Genomic DNA, 12,112 nt, shown 5'->3' with positions numbered 1-12,112 from the left:
AGCGGGCAAATCATTTAAAACAGAGATGAGGAAGAATTTCTTCACTCAAAGAGTGGTGAGCCTGTGGAATTCCCTGCCACAGAGGGCTGTGAAGGCTAATTCAATAAATATTTTCAAGAGAGAATTGGATATATTTCTGAAGGCTAAGGGGATTAAGGGTTACGGAGAAAAGGCGGGGACGGGGTACTGAACTGGTAAGATCAGCTATGATCTCAGACGAAGATCAGCCATGATCTCATTGAATGGCGGAGCAGGCTCGAAGGGCCGAATGGCCTACTCCTGTTCCTATCTCTGTTTCTATGAAACAATTTTCCCTCAATTGGCCAATTCATTTCCAGCATGTGGGAACCCTTGCTAATTGACTATTTCCAGTCAGCAAGCCCCACAGTATGATGTCATCATTTGTGGTGCTTTCAAGGTCCACAGCAAGCACTGCTTCCTCTGAAGGCTTCCAAACGAACCATACAGGATGGCAGAGGAGCCTGCAGCAGCTGTGGCCAGTGCCAGACCCCAAGCTGCCTCCAAATTCGACGAGGCTTCACTGCAGGCATTATTGGATGGGGTTAGGGCCCACAGGGAGGTCCTCTTCCCTAGGTCAGGGAGGAAGAGGGCTCCCACTGAGACCAAGGCTGCATGGATGCAGGCGTCAGCAGATGTCAACTCGCTAGGAGTCACCAGCAGAACCTTGGCATTACATCTCCAACTCCTTCCTTTACTCCCCCACAGTACCATCCAGAGCCCCCGTCCCCACTGTGGAGGAGGAAGAGGCTGTGCAGCCAGACTCCTCAGGAGGAAGCTCCAACCTCTGAGGATGCAACGTCAGCAGAAGTAAGCGCACCCAGCACCAGCGCAGACACTCACACCTTGTGGGGGGGGGACCTTCAGGACATAGAGTAGTGTTGTCACCTGGTGTTTCACAGCTCACAAGTGAGCATCAGCAGATTGTGGAGACAGGGACAGCAGTGGAGAGTCCTCATCGGAGGGCGCAGGACTCTGCCAGCTCAGCTCAGCTGCATGTCGACCCTCTGCCTCTGGGTCCATCACAAGATCAGAGGTGCTGGAACTCCATGCACAGATGTAGGAGTCTCTGGCAGGTTTTATCTCTAGGGTCGCTGCGAGTGTGGAGCGAATGGAGGAGTCCATAGCGGAGATGAGCTGAGCCTTTGCGTAGTCATTGGCGCATGAACGCATCACCATGGAAAGGTTGGCACCCTCCATGGAGGAGATAAGTCGCCAGGGTATGGAAAACATGGTGAGTGCTCATAATAGAATGACATCTCGAGGAGCGATGGGCATCTATTGAACAGAGAAACCAGACCTTCATGGAAGTCCTTCCGAGTAGGACTGCCAGTGCAGATACGGGTCCCCATGGCCCCCTGATGCGCAGCAAGGCACTCTCAAGCCACATCCAAGCGCTGGCCCCTTCTGGCCTGTGCAGCTTCAGGTGACTAAGCAGTAGCCTGGCGCTCCTGCTGCTGCTCTTCCTGGTTCTGCTGCTGGAGATCCTCTAATGGCATGAAGGGAAGGGAAAAAAGGCCTCCCATACTTCTGGTAGATGCCTCCGTTGAGGAAGCGCTGAGTGAGGGTGCCGAGAGGTGCTTCCCAGGAGCTCACACTGGAGAAGTGTGTGAGGCTCCAACCTTCCACAGCTGTGCCTAAGCCTTGAACAAGTTGCCCCAAGCCTGAAACAAGGTCCTGCAACCTACAAATGCTGTCTGATTAAATCTCTTCTGTCTGGATTTACTTTCAGCTGAAAGTAAGCGAGCCGATATTGTTCACGCCAGGTTTCATCAGCGGTGTTCCCACCAGGCGTGTTTAGCGTGGGAAAAGGCTGAAAGTAGCAAGGGCCCCTTAAAATGGCATTATAGATGCCAATTATTGGTGATTAGGGTGCCTAAAGACCAGTCCAGCCTGCTGCGGGCAGGACTGATTCAGGTCGGAGTGAAAGTCGGACAGGGCGGGGAATCAGGCGGGGGGAGGGGGGGTCGCGACCCCCTGATTTTGCGATTTTCCCCCCCTCCACCCACGCCTGAAACCCCACCTGACGGCTCCAGGAAAATCGACCCGTGTTCTCCTCAGAGCATACTGTCCCACCTAGCTCTGTATCATCAGCAAACTTGGATACAGTACACTCGGTCCCTTCATCTAGGACATTAATATAAAGATTGTAAATAACTGAGGCCCCAACACTGATCCTTGCAGCACCCCACTAGTTACAGCCTGCAAACCTGAAAGAGATCAGTTTATCCCTACTCTCTCTTTTCTGTCCATTAACCAATCCTCATTCCATGCTACTATATTACCCCCAACCCCATGAGCCCTAATCTTGTGTAATAACCTTTTATGTGGCACCTTACTGAATGCCTTTTGGAAATCCAAATATACTACATTCACTGGTTCCCCTTTATCTACCCTGCTAGTTACATCCTCCAAAAACTCTAATACATTTGTTAAACACGATTTCCCTTTCATAAAACCATGTTGACACTGCCTAATCATGTTATGATTTTCTAAGTGACTTGATACCACTTCCTTAACAATGGATTCCAGCATTTTCCTGACGACTGATGTCAGGCTAACTGGCCTGCAGTTCCCTGTTTTTTCTCTCCCTCCTTTCTTGAATAGCGGTGTTACATTTGTGATCTTCCAATCCGCTGGGACCGTTCTAGAATCTAGGGAATTTTGGAAGATCAAAACCAATGCATCCACTATCTCTTCAGCCGCCTTTTTTAGAACCCTAGGATGTAGGCCGTCGGGTCATGGGGATTTTTCGGCTTTTAATCCCATTAGTTTCTCTAGTACTTTTTCTCTATTTATATTACTTACGTTAAGTTCCTCACCCTCATTAGACCCTTGGTTCCCCACCATTTTTGGTATGCTTTTTGTGTCTTCTACTGTGAAGACAGATACAAAATATTTGTTTAACGTTTCTGCTATTTCCTTATCCCCCATAATAATAATTTCTCTTGTCTCTGCCTCGAAAGGACCAACGTTTACTTTTGCTACTCTCTTCCTTTTTACATACTTGTAGAAGCTCTTACAATCAGCTTTTATATTTCTTGCTAGATTTCTCTCATTCTATTTTTTCCCTTTATCGTCAATTTTTTGGTCATCCTTTGCTGGTTTCTGAAACTCTCCCAATCCTCAGGCTTGCGACTATTCTTCGCAACATTATAAGCTTCTTCTTTCAATCTAATGCTATCCTTAACTGCTTTAGTTAGCCCCGGTTGGATCACTTTTCCCATGGAGTATTTGTTTCTTCATGGAATGTATTTTTGTTGAGAATTATGAACTATTTCTTCAAATGCTAGCCACTGCTTATCTACCACCATACCTTTTAATCTATTTTTCCAATCTACCTTGGCCAATTCGCCCCTCATACCTATGTAACTGGCTTTATTTAAGTTTAAGATTCTAGTTTCGGACTTAGGCAAGTCACTCTCAAAAGTTATGTGAAATTCTTTCATATTATGATCACTCTGCCCCAGAGGATCCTTTACTATGAGATTACTAATTAACCCTGTCTCATTACACAATACAAGATCTAAAATGGCCTGTTCCCTGGTTGGTTCCATGACATATTGTTCTAGGAAACTGTCCCGAATGCATTCCATGAACTCGTCCTCCAGACTACCTTTGCCAATTTGATTTGTCCAGTCTATATGAAGATTAAAGTCCCCAAGAATACTGCATTACCTTTGTTACAAGCTCCTACTATTTCTTGATTAACATTCTGTCCAACAGTATAGCTACTGTTAGGGGGCCTATATATTACTCCCACCAGTGTTTTCTGCCCCTTGTTATTCGTTATCTCCACCCATACTGATTCTACTTCCTGATCTTCCGAGCCAAGATCTTTTCTCTCTACTGTCCGTATGTCATCCTGTATTATCAAGGCTACTCCCCCTCCTTTTCCATTCTGCCCGTCTTTGCGAAACATCAAGTACCCTGGAACATTTAGTTCCCAACCTTGGCCACCTTGCAACCATGTCTCTATAATGGCTATTAGATCAAACCCATTTATCTCTATTTGTGCCATTAGTTCGTCTATCTTGTTACGGATGCTTCGTGCATTCACATAAAGAGCCTTTAGTTTAAATGTTTTACCTTATTCCCTGCTGCACTGCTACCATTAAACTCTATCCCTTCCTGTCACTCTGCTTATTTTTACCCAAATCGCTACACTACTCTATTGCCTTCACCTTTCTCTTTAGATTTCTAAATTTCCCCTCATCTGATCCTTCACCCCCTTTTTTAGTTTAAAGTCCTATCTACAGTCCTAGTTATTCGATTCGCCAGGACACTGGTCCAAGCCGGGTTTAAGTGGAGCCCGTCCCAATGGAACAGCTCCCTCTTTCCCCAGTACTGGTGCCAGTTCCCCGTTAATTGAAACCCGTTCTTCCCATACCACTCTTAACTCTCTGATCTGCTTGACCCTGTGCCAATCTGCACGTGGCTCAGGTCATAATCCAAAGATTATTACCCTTGAGGTTCTGCTTATTAATTTAGATCCTAGCTCCTCAAACTCTCTCAGCAAAACCGCATTCTTAGTTCTACCTATGCCATTGGTTCCTACATGGGCCACGACAATCGGATCCTCCCCATTCCACTCCAAGCTCTTCTCCAGCCGCAAGGGGATATCCTTAACCCTGGCACCGCAGGCAGCACAGGCTCTCTTTTGCTCTGTTGCTTCATTCTGCAATGCCCCACAATGGGAAAATGGAGTTTGGGAACTCACTAAGGAACTGCAGACATGAAGTTGTATTCTACCACTCCAAGCATAAGGTACTGCCCCAAACTTCCAGTTTTATTTTCAACAGTGTATCGTAATGGTTTTGTGATGCACAGTTTCACACGTATATGGTTAGATGTTTTATTCCTCTCATTTCTAATAAGCTTAGACATCAATCAACAAGCATCTGCATGCAATTTTATCGAAGTAATACTAAAACATATTCAACCATCACACATCTATGGTGGACATTTTCCTGCTTTTGGATTTCGAAAGATGCATTCAGACAGCTGCAGTGTCAAAGCAAAGCGGTTTCATTTCTCATTAATGCTACAGTTAGAGTGTAAATACAGGCTGAATTCAGTGTCAGGACCAGACTGACACTGGAACAAAGTGGAATGAGATTTCCTTGCCGGATTCCATTCCTATCTATCCTGCAATGGCTTCCCTTCCCACTCCGTTACCTTTGGTGTCCCCAAGGATCTATCCTTGGCCCCCTCCTATTTCTCATCTACATGCGGTCCCTCAGCAAAATTATCTAAAAACACAGCGTCAGTTTCCACATGTACACTGATGACACCCAGCTCTACCTCACCACCACCTCTCTCGACCCCGCCACTGTCTTTTGTCATGCTGCTTGTCCGACATCCTGTACTGGTTGAGCCGATATCTCCTCCAATTAAATATTGGAAAGACCGAAGGCATTGTCTTCGGACCCCTCCACAAACTCCGTTCCCTAGCTATCGACTCCATCCCTCTCCCTGGCAACTATCTGAGGCTGAACCAGACCGTTTCCAACCGTGGCAATCTATCTGACCCCGAGCCGAGCTTCCAACTCCATATCCTCTCCATCACCAAGACCGCCTACTTCCACCGCCGTAACATTGCCCAACTACTCCGCCCCTGCCTCAGCTCATCTGTTACTGAAACCCTCATCCATGCCTTTTTTACCTCTAGACTAAACTATTCCAATGTTTTCCTGGTCAGCGTCCCACCTACCATGTTCCGTATACTTGACCTCATCCAAAACTCTGCTGCCTGTATCATAACTTGGACCAAGTCCCATTCACCCATCACCTGCGCTCACTGCCCTACATTGGCTCCTAGTCCTGCAATGCCTCAATTTTAAAATTCTCCTCGTGTTCAAATCCCCCCAGGGCCTCGCCCCGCCCTCTCTAACATCTAGAGCCCTACAAACTCACAGATCTCGGCATTCCTCCAATTCTGGCCTCTTGCACATCCCCGATTTGAATCGCTCCACCAGTGGCGGCTGTGCTTTCAGCTGCCTAGACACCAAGCTCTGGAATTCCCTCCCTAAACCTCTATACCTCTTTCCTCCTTTAAGACACTCCTTAAAACCTACCTCTGACCAAGCTTTTGGTCACCTATCCCAATATCTCCTTATATTTGGCTCAGTGTTGGTGTTTTGTTTGATAACGCTCCTGTGAAACGCCTTGGAACGTTTTACTACGTTAAAAGCTGCTTATATAAGTGCAAGTTGTTGCTGTTGAGAAAATCTCACTCTGCTTTGGAGTCAGTTTGGGCCTCCACACCCAACTTTACATACAAGTTTAGTATCACCCAAAATCTGATGCCACTTCCCACACAGACACTAAACCTGTATTGCTAGTATACTGCAAGGGATCTACAAGCCACTGAATGGCCAAATCTCTTCTCAAACTATCTGCTTTATTCAAGTTCATGCAATAAAAAGACTTTGGTCTTTACCAATTGTTTAAATGAGTAAATGCATATATCGTGCATTCTGAACGATAAAGACCAAGAAACATCCAAGGTTCGATCCTTGGAGATGGTACAACAACTAGTCTTAGGATCAACAAGCAAGGGAAGGAGGAGGGAGGAAAAAATATCAGTCATGGCTCCCACTCAATCACTGGGAAATACGCAGATCTCAGGGGAGATCAGGATTGGGCTCGACTGTCATGGTTGGTAACCTACCAATAATCATTGTCCATTCTTATGCAAGAATGATGGCTACTTGGGCAAAGTACAAGACAGCTAACAACACTTGTGGAACCACTCCTCAGTTTGAGTCACCACTTTCAGGTACTCCATAACATCCCCCAAACGAAGAACACTGGAAGGAAACTTCCTCACTGCCCTCTGCCAATACTGCTCTCTAACCACCCACTAAGAGTAGGTAAGAGCAGCCCAGGTCAACTTACAACTTTTGTTCCCTTCTTCCATGGGAAAATACATGTCATTTGCTTTGTATCCACCCCTCCCTCCTGCTTCCCCCAATTTCATCTGATTAACATCCAGACTCCCCCAGGTATAATTAAGGATTTGTTGCGTCGAGAAAAATCACAGAGGAGCAAATTTATCTTCTGCTTCTGTGTTGGCAAGCTGGCACAGTGTGCTATCGAGGAGCCTTTTGTTAAAAAAAGACAAACACAAGCAGCATCATTACTTTTGTGCCGATTTACTAAAGGTGCATACATTTTATATATTGCACTGAATGGATGTACTAACATTACTTAATATCGCTGTACTATGCCAAAATATCCTGGCTGATGGAGGCTACATGAAACTGTTTAATAGTCAGCCAATCAGAAGCACACTTTACTAAGCAAGTCGAATAGTGCCAGTAAATTTTCATCATTCCCACCCTAAAGATTGTGCAGGACTCAAATATCAGCAAGTGATATCAAAACTTCAGAAACTTTTAGTAAAATTATTTTAAAAACTCACTAATTAAGAAAATTTGTATGAATTATTTTTATGAGAAAAGGTCCAACTGAAAAGCTCTATCCTATTCAACATTTAAAAAATGGTGCCAGATTTTGCTGTCAAAATAACAGTGAGGCTAATGGCACTCGCCACTATTCATTCGTAAACAGTACAGCCATTTCAGGTGCAGTTAAATGCCAGTATCCAAAAGTCGCTGTCCGAGTTGCGCCGCTCCACCGTTAGCTTCGTGAAAATGGCATTTCTCTGTCTGCCTCACCATTGACACGCATTGAATATCGTGGAGTTGCTGTATTTGCGCGGTAGATACGAACTAAACCCACCGCAGATATTTAGGGCTAGTAATTAGTAGTGCAAGTACCCTTTTAACAATTTGACAAGTGTTAATGACTGCCAATCAACCTCTCTGGCACAGAAAATTAACCATTACAAAAGCATGGAGTCTCATTCCTTAATGCTGTGAATTGTTTTAGGAGATTTTAAAAATGTCAAATTTTAAATCTTACTTTTGTCTCTTTTTTCTCTCTCTCTTAATCCAATCTTTCCTTCCCTCTCTTTCTGTAGCTGAGTTGACATTGAACTCGCCCTCCTTCTCAGTCCTTCTGCTGTTTATTTCCCAATCCTTAAATCTCATTGGTTGTCCTGTTCACTCAGAACCCAGATGTCCTGTTTCCCTCGCTGCGCCATTATCAGCTTGTATTTTCAGCATCTTAGTGGGCAAAATTTTTTGAGCTGAAGGTTGCCAGGCAAGTCTAACTAATGGCAGACACCATTAGATGCCATGCTACACCAAAACCTGGCCCAGTAAGCTGAAGCCAATTTAGTGACAGTTAGCATTTTTGCAGTTTCCCTTTTTTTTGTGCAAATGTTCTCCCTTGTCCTGAAGGCACTGACTTCTTCCTGGGGCACGGTTCCACAGACAAGACAAGCTCCTTCCAATACCTCGCCTAAACAGCCATTCATCTTCCAGCCTGGACAAACTGTTGGCAGGCCATTTAGCCACACAGCAGAGCCCAGTCATTTCCTCCTCCAACGCCCATACAAGGACACTTCAAGCAGGGGTGGGGTCCCAAGCTGGCAACCATGAGTGGGATGGGAATCCAGGTGGATTATTCCCTCCCTAATCTGGGGGTAATGAAGCAAATTGATGTGCCCCACCACCATCCCAGCTGAGATCTTTCTGGTCTGTATGAGTCACCTACTCATTGCCTTAATCACCTCAACCATCAGGGAAGCTTTCACTTTTACTAGCAAAAAAAACTCACCATTGCTCAATGCAAATGAAAATAATTTCACAACACATATTCATCAATCTGTCAAATCCTAAAATCTAATGGTCACTCAGTAATAAGAGATACATATGCCCAATGTGATACCTACATGTTGAATTCACCAATCTAAACAAACACACACTCTCACTGAAATTAAACCAACAATCTAAAATGCATCTTAATTGAATGCTAGATATAATATAAAAAATAAAGTGAAACATTTATATATTACATCACCAACACAAGCAGCTCAGCCTGGACTGTCACCTTGCTTGAGCCAAAATGGGTATGTTGCTCTATTCAGTTTACATTAACAGGTGGGGAGGAATTGTGACTTTTGCAAAAAAAAAAAGTGGCAACAACAAGGCCGAGTGCTTTGGTGCATCAGTGTGCTGTCAGATGCTGATTTGCACCTGAGTCCCCAATCTCAACTAGGCCGAAGTACTGACTATGACAGAACACGTAGTGGAAATCAAACATAAACATTTGGAAGAAGTCCATCTTGCCCATGCTCTCACTTTTCTATATTATAGTTACAGATCGGCAAGAATTGTACGTATAAATATAACTTATAGTTATGCTAACTTAAAATAAGTAAATTCAATACAGTATTCAGATGTGTCATTCCAAGTACAAAACTACTTTCTGCTCATGTCTCCATTCCTTGGCTACAATTTCATACAGTCCCACTTAAGAGGATCCAAGCCCTCCAGGCTAAAACTCCATTTCAAAATACAATTTGATATTAAAATATCAGGAGAACAGGATCTAAACCAAGTCAATTCTGTAAAAGGTTTTGAACACAATGATAACATTAAAGACATTAAATTAGAGGCCATCCTGAACAGTCAACATTTTTTGGCTTACCCCTCTTTGGAAAATTAAGCACTTTGTTCTCTGCTCTTCAGAGTACTCAAGTCAATATTATTGAGGAAATGACAAGAGTTAGAAATGGTTGAACAGGAAGTCAATCTTTCAACAGAGTGCATTTAATAAACTGGCACAACCCAGCTCTAAGTTCAGAGGAAGCGTCTTAGAACTAAAGCTTTGAGCCATATTTTGTTTACAGATGTTGACTAACCTGCTGTTTACTTCCACTGTTTTTAGTTTTACATCCAATTTCTAGCATTTGCAGTTCTTTTGCCTTTTTGTTTCCAACTTTGCTGTCTGTTTACAGATGCTCTTGAAGGCAAGAGCAGATCATATTCTAGTACTTTACATGTATTTTTTTTTTAAACACAATCTATTTAAAATCTAATCCCCAATTCACCAAGAAAAAACTCAAATCAACTAAATTTTTTAAAAATGCCAATCCACAACACTTCCATAACCCAGTTAAAACTTTGAAGGTCTTTTGCAATTGTCAAATTATTATAAATATATAAAATGGCATATTCAGAACATCCTACAACATTCTAATGTTGCTATTTATATGCAATTAAAGATGTCAGAACCATGGAAATTTTCAAATATTTTTTGAAAAATGCTTAAAAGCAGAAATAACAAAATAGTAAACAGTTACTTGTAATAATAAATGTTAATTAATTTCTGTCACAGCAGTGGCTCTAAAATGATTCAGCGATGTCGGAGGTTACAGCTGATTTTGGGCACGGAAATATCAACAGTGCAATGCGCTGCATCATCAAGGAAACATGCAATGTCTATATTTCAAAGTAAATCCATTTTAGAATAATCAACATCGAAAGGGTGTAAATAAAATCATTTATGAAGACGTTACTAGATGAATGAAGAGAAAAAGTACCATTAACAGGAAAGTTAACTTCCACTATTTCTAATGCCTCCCGTTTTTAAAACACACACTCCCTCTACAATCAAGCATGCACATGACAGCTCCTTCTTAATATGCATTTAGCATGAAATGCCACAAAACGATAAAACTTCAAGACAGCAACGCTAAGTGCATTTGCACAGGGGTGTATTTGAGGGGGGGGGGGGAAATCAAATGGAAATGGAAACACCGGAGTCAATCCATGTTTCAAAATTCTCATCCTTGTTTCCAAATCCCTCCATGGCCTTGCCCCTCCCTATCTCTAATCTCCTTCAACCCCACCCCTCCTCCTCTCCCAGATATCTGCCCTCCTCCAATATTCTGGACTCTTGAGGATCCCTGATTATAATCGCCCCACCACTGGCAACTTGGCTCTAAGCTCTGGAGTTCCCTGTCTAAACCTCTCTACCTCTCCTGCTTTACGACGCTCCTTAAAACCTACCTCGTTAACCAAGTTTTTGGTCACCTGTCCTAATACCTCTATGTGGCTCGGTGTCAAATTGTGTTCGACAGCACTCCTGAAAAGCGCCTTCGGGACGTTTTAGTACGTTAAAGGCGATGTATAATTTGGTGCAACAAGAAAATCAAAGACCGGCCGCCTGACAAGGCGGATTGCAAAGTGTTTCATCAAAGGGCCTGCATCCCAGGGTGGGCCACCACCCGGGGAGGAGCTCTCACTCACTCACTGTCAGCAGGGGAGCAGCCGACAACAACAAACCCCGCCACAGCGAGGGGACTCCCGGGGACCCAGCAGCACAACTGACGCCATTTACACACCGGCCGCTGAAGAGAGAGCGGGGCCGGGGTTCGGATACGACAAGTTCAACATCGCTGAGCACCACCGCTCCCGGCCTCGGCACACCCGAGCCCGGTCTCCGGACTGAATATCGACCCACACAGACGGTGAAAGCCACCGCCGCTAACCCGCACCAGCTCACCCTACCTCAGCGATCTGGTCAGGACAGACAGGCCTGCACTCAGGCCCCGACTTCTACCTCGGCCGCCGACAGTTGTTGTTCTGAGTCCAGGGCCCCCTCCCCCGCGCAGCCGCACAACCCACACACCCTCCCCAGACAGCGCCCCCAACAGGAGCTGCACGGTACCGACCCCACACACCCTCCACAGACAGCGACCCCTACAGGAACTGCACGGCACCAACCCCACACACCCTCCCCAGACAGCGCCCCCCACAGGAACTGCACGGCACTGACCCCACACACCCTCCCCAGACAGCGCCCCCAACAGAAACTGCACGGTACCGACCCACACACCCACCGCAGACAGCGACCCCTACAGGAACTGCACGGCACCGACCCCACACAATTCAATTCAATTCAATTCAAATCGCTTTATTGGCATGATGATGACAAGGTACATCTTATGTTGCCAAAGCATCGAAAAACATTCATGGTTGAACACATAAACACAGATCTATCCATACAGTGTATAAACAAATATATCCCTGAGTGTATAAATATACATTCATACAATTTGTATATACTCTTCTTATATTTAGTGGTTGTCCCTCTGTTTATGGCAAGCTGTAACATAGTGTGCCGCTAAGGTTACACAATTTCTCTCTTCCCCTAGTAGGTATGGGAGTTTTTGGTC

The 12,112-nt window shown here is 44.7% G+C and overlaps 1 protein-coding gene across 6 annotated transcripts in view; it reads right to left on the bottom strand.

Annotated features, from left to right (window-relative positions):
• The window catches only part of LOC147124839 (lysine-specific demethylase 4C-like), a 645,681-nt gene extending 634,132 nt beyond the window's left edge, over positions 1 to 11,549 (bottom strand). For 5 of the 6 annotated variants that reach the window (XM_085993864.1, XM_085993875.1, XM_085993908.1 and 2 more), the window contains exon 1: positions 11,445 to 11,549. The gene's annotated coding sequence lies outside the window, so the exon portion shown is untranslated. The remainder of the gene's footprint in view (positions 1 to 11,444) is intronic. The other variant, XM_085993905.1, reaches the window with a different exon arrangement.
• Positions 11,550 to 12,112: the final 563 nt, after the last annotated feature.

This window comes from Somniosus microcephalus, chromosome 1, assembly GCF_052327205.1.
Source record: "Somniosus microcephalus isolate GS21.2 chromosome 1, FLI_Smic_1.0, whole genome shotgun sequence".
Lineage (NCBI taxonomy): Eukaryota > Metazoa > Chordata > Chondrichthyes > Squaliformes > Somniosidae > Somniosus > Somniosus microcephalus.
This window is presented reverse-complemented; position numbering and strand designations above follow the sequence as displayed.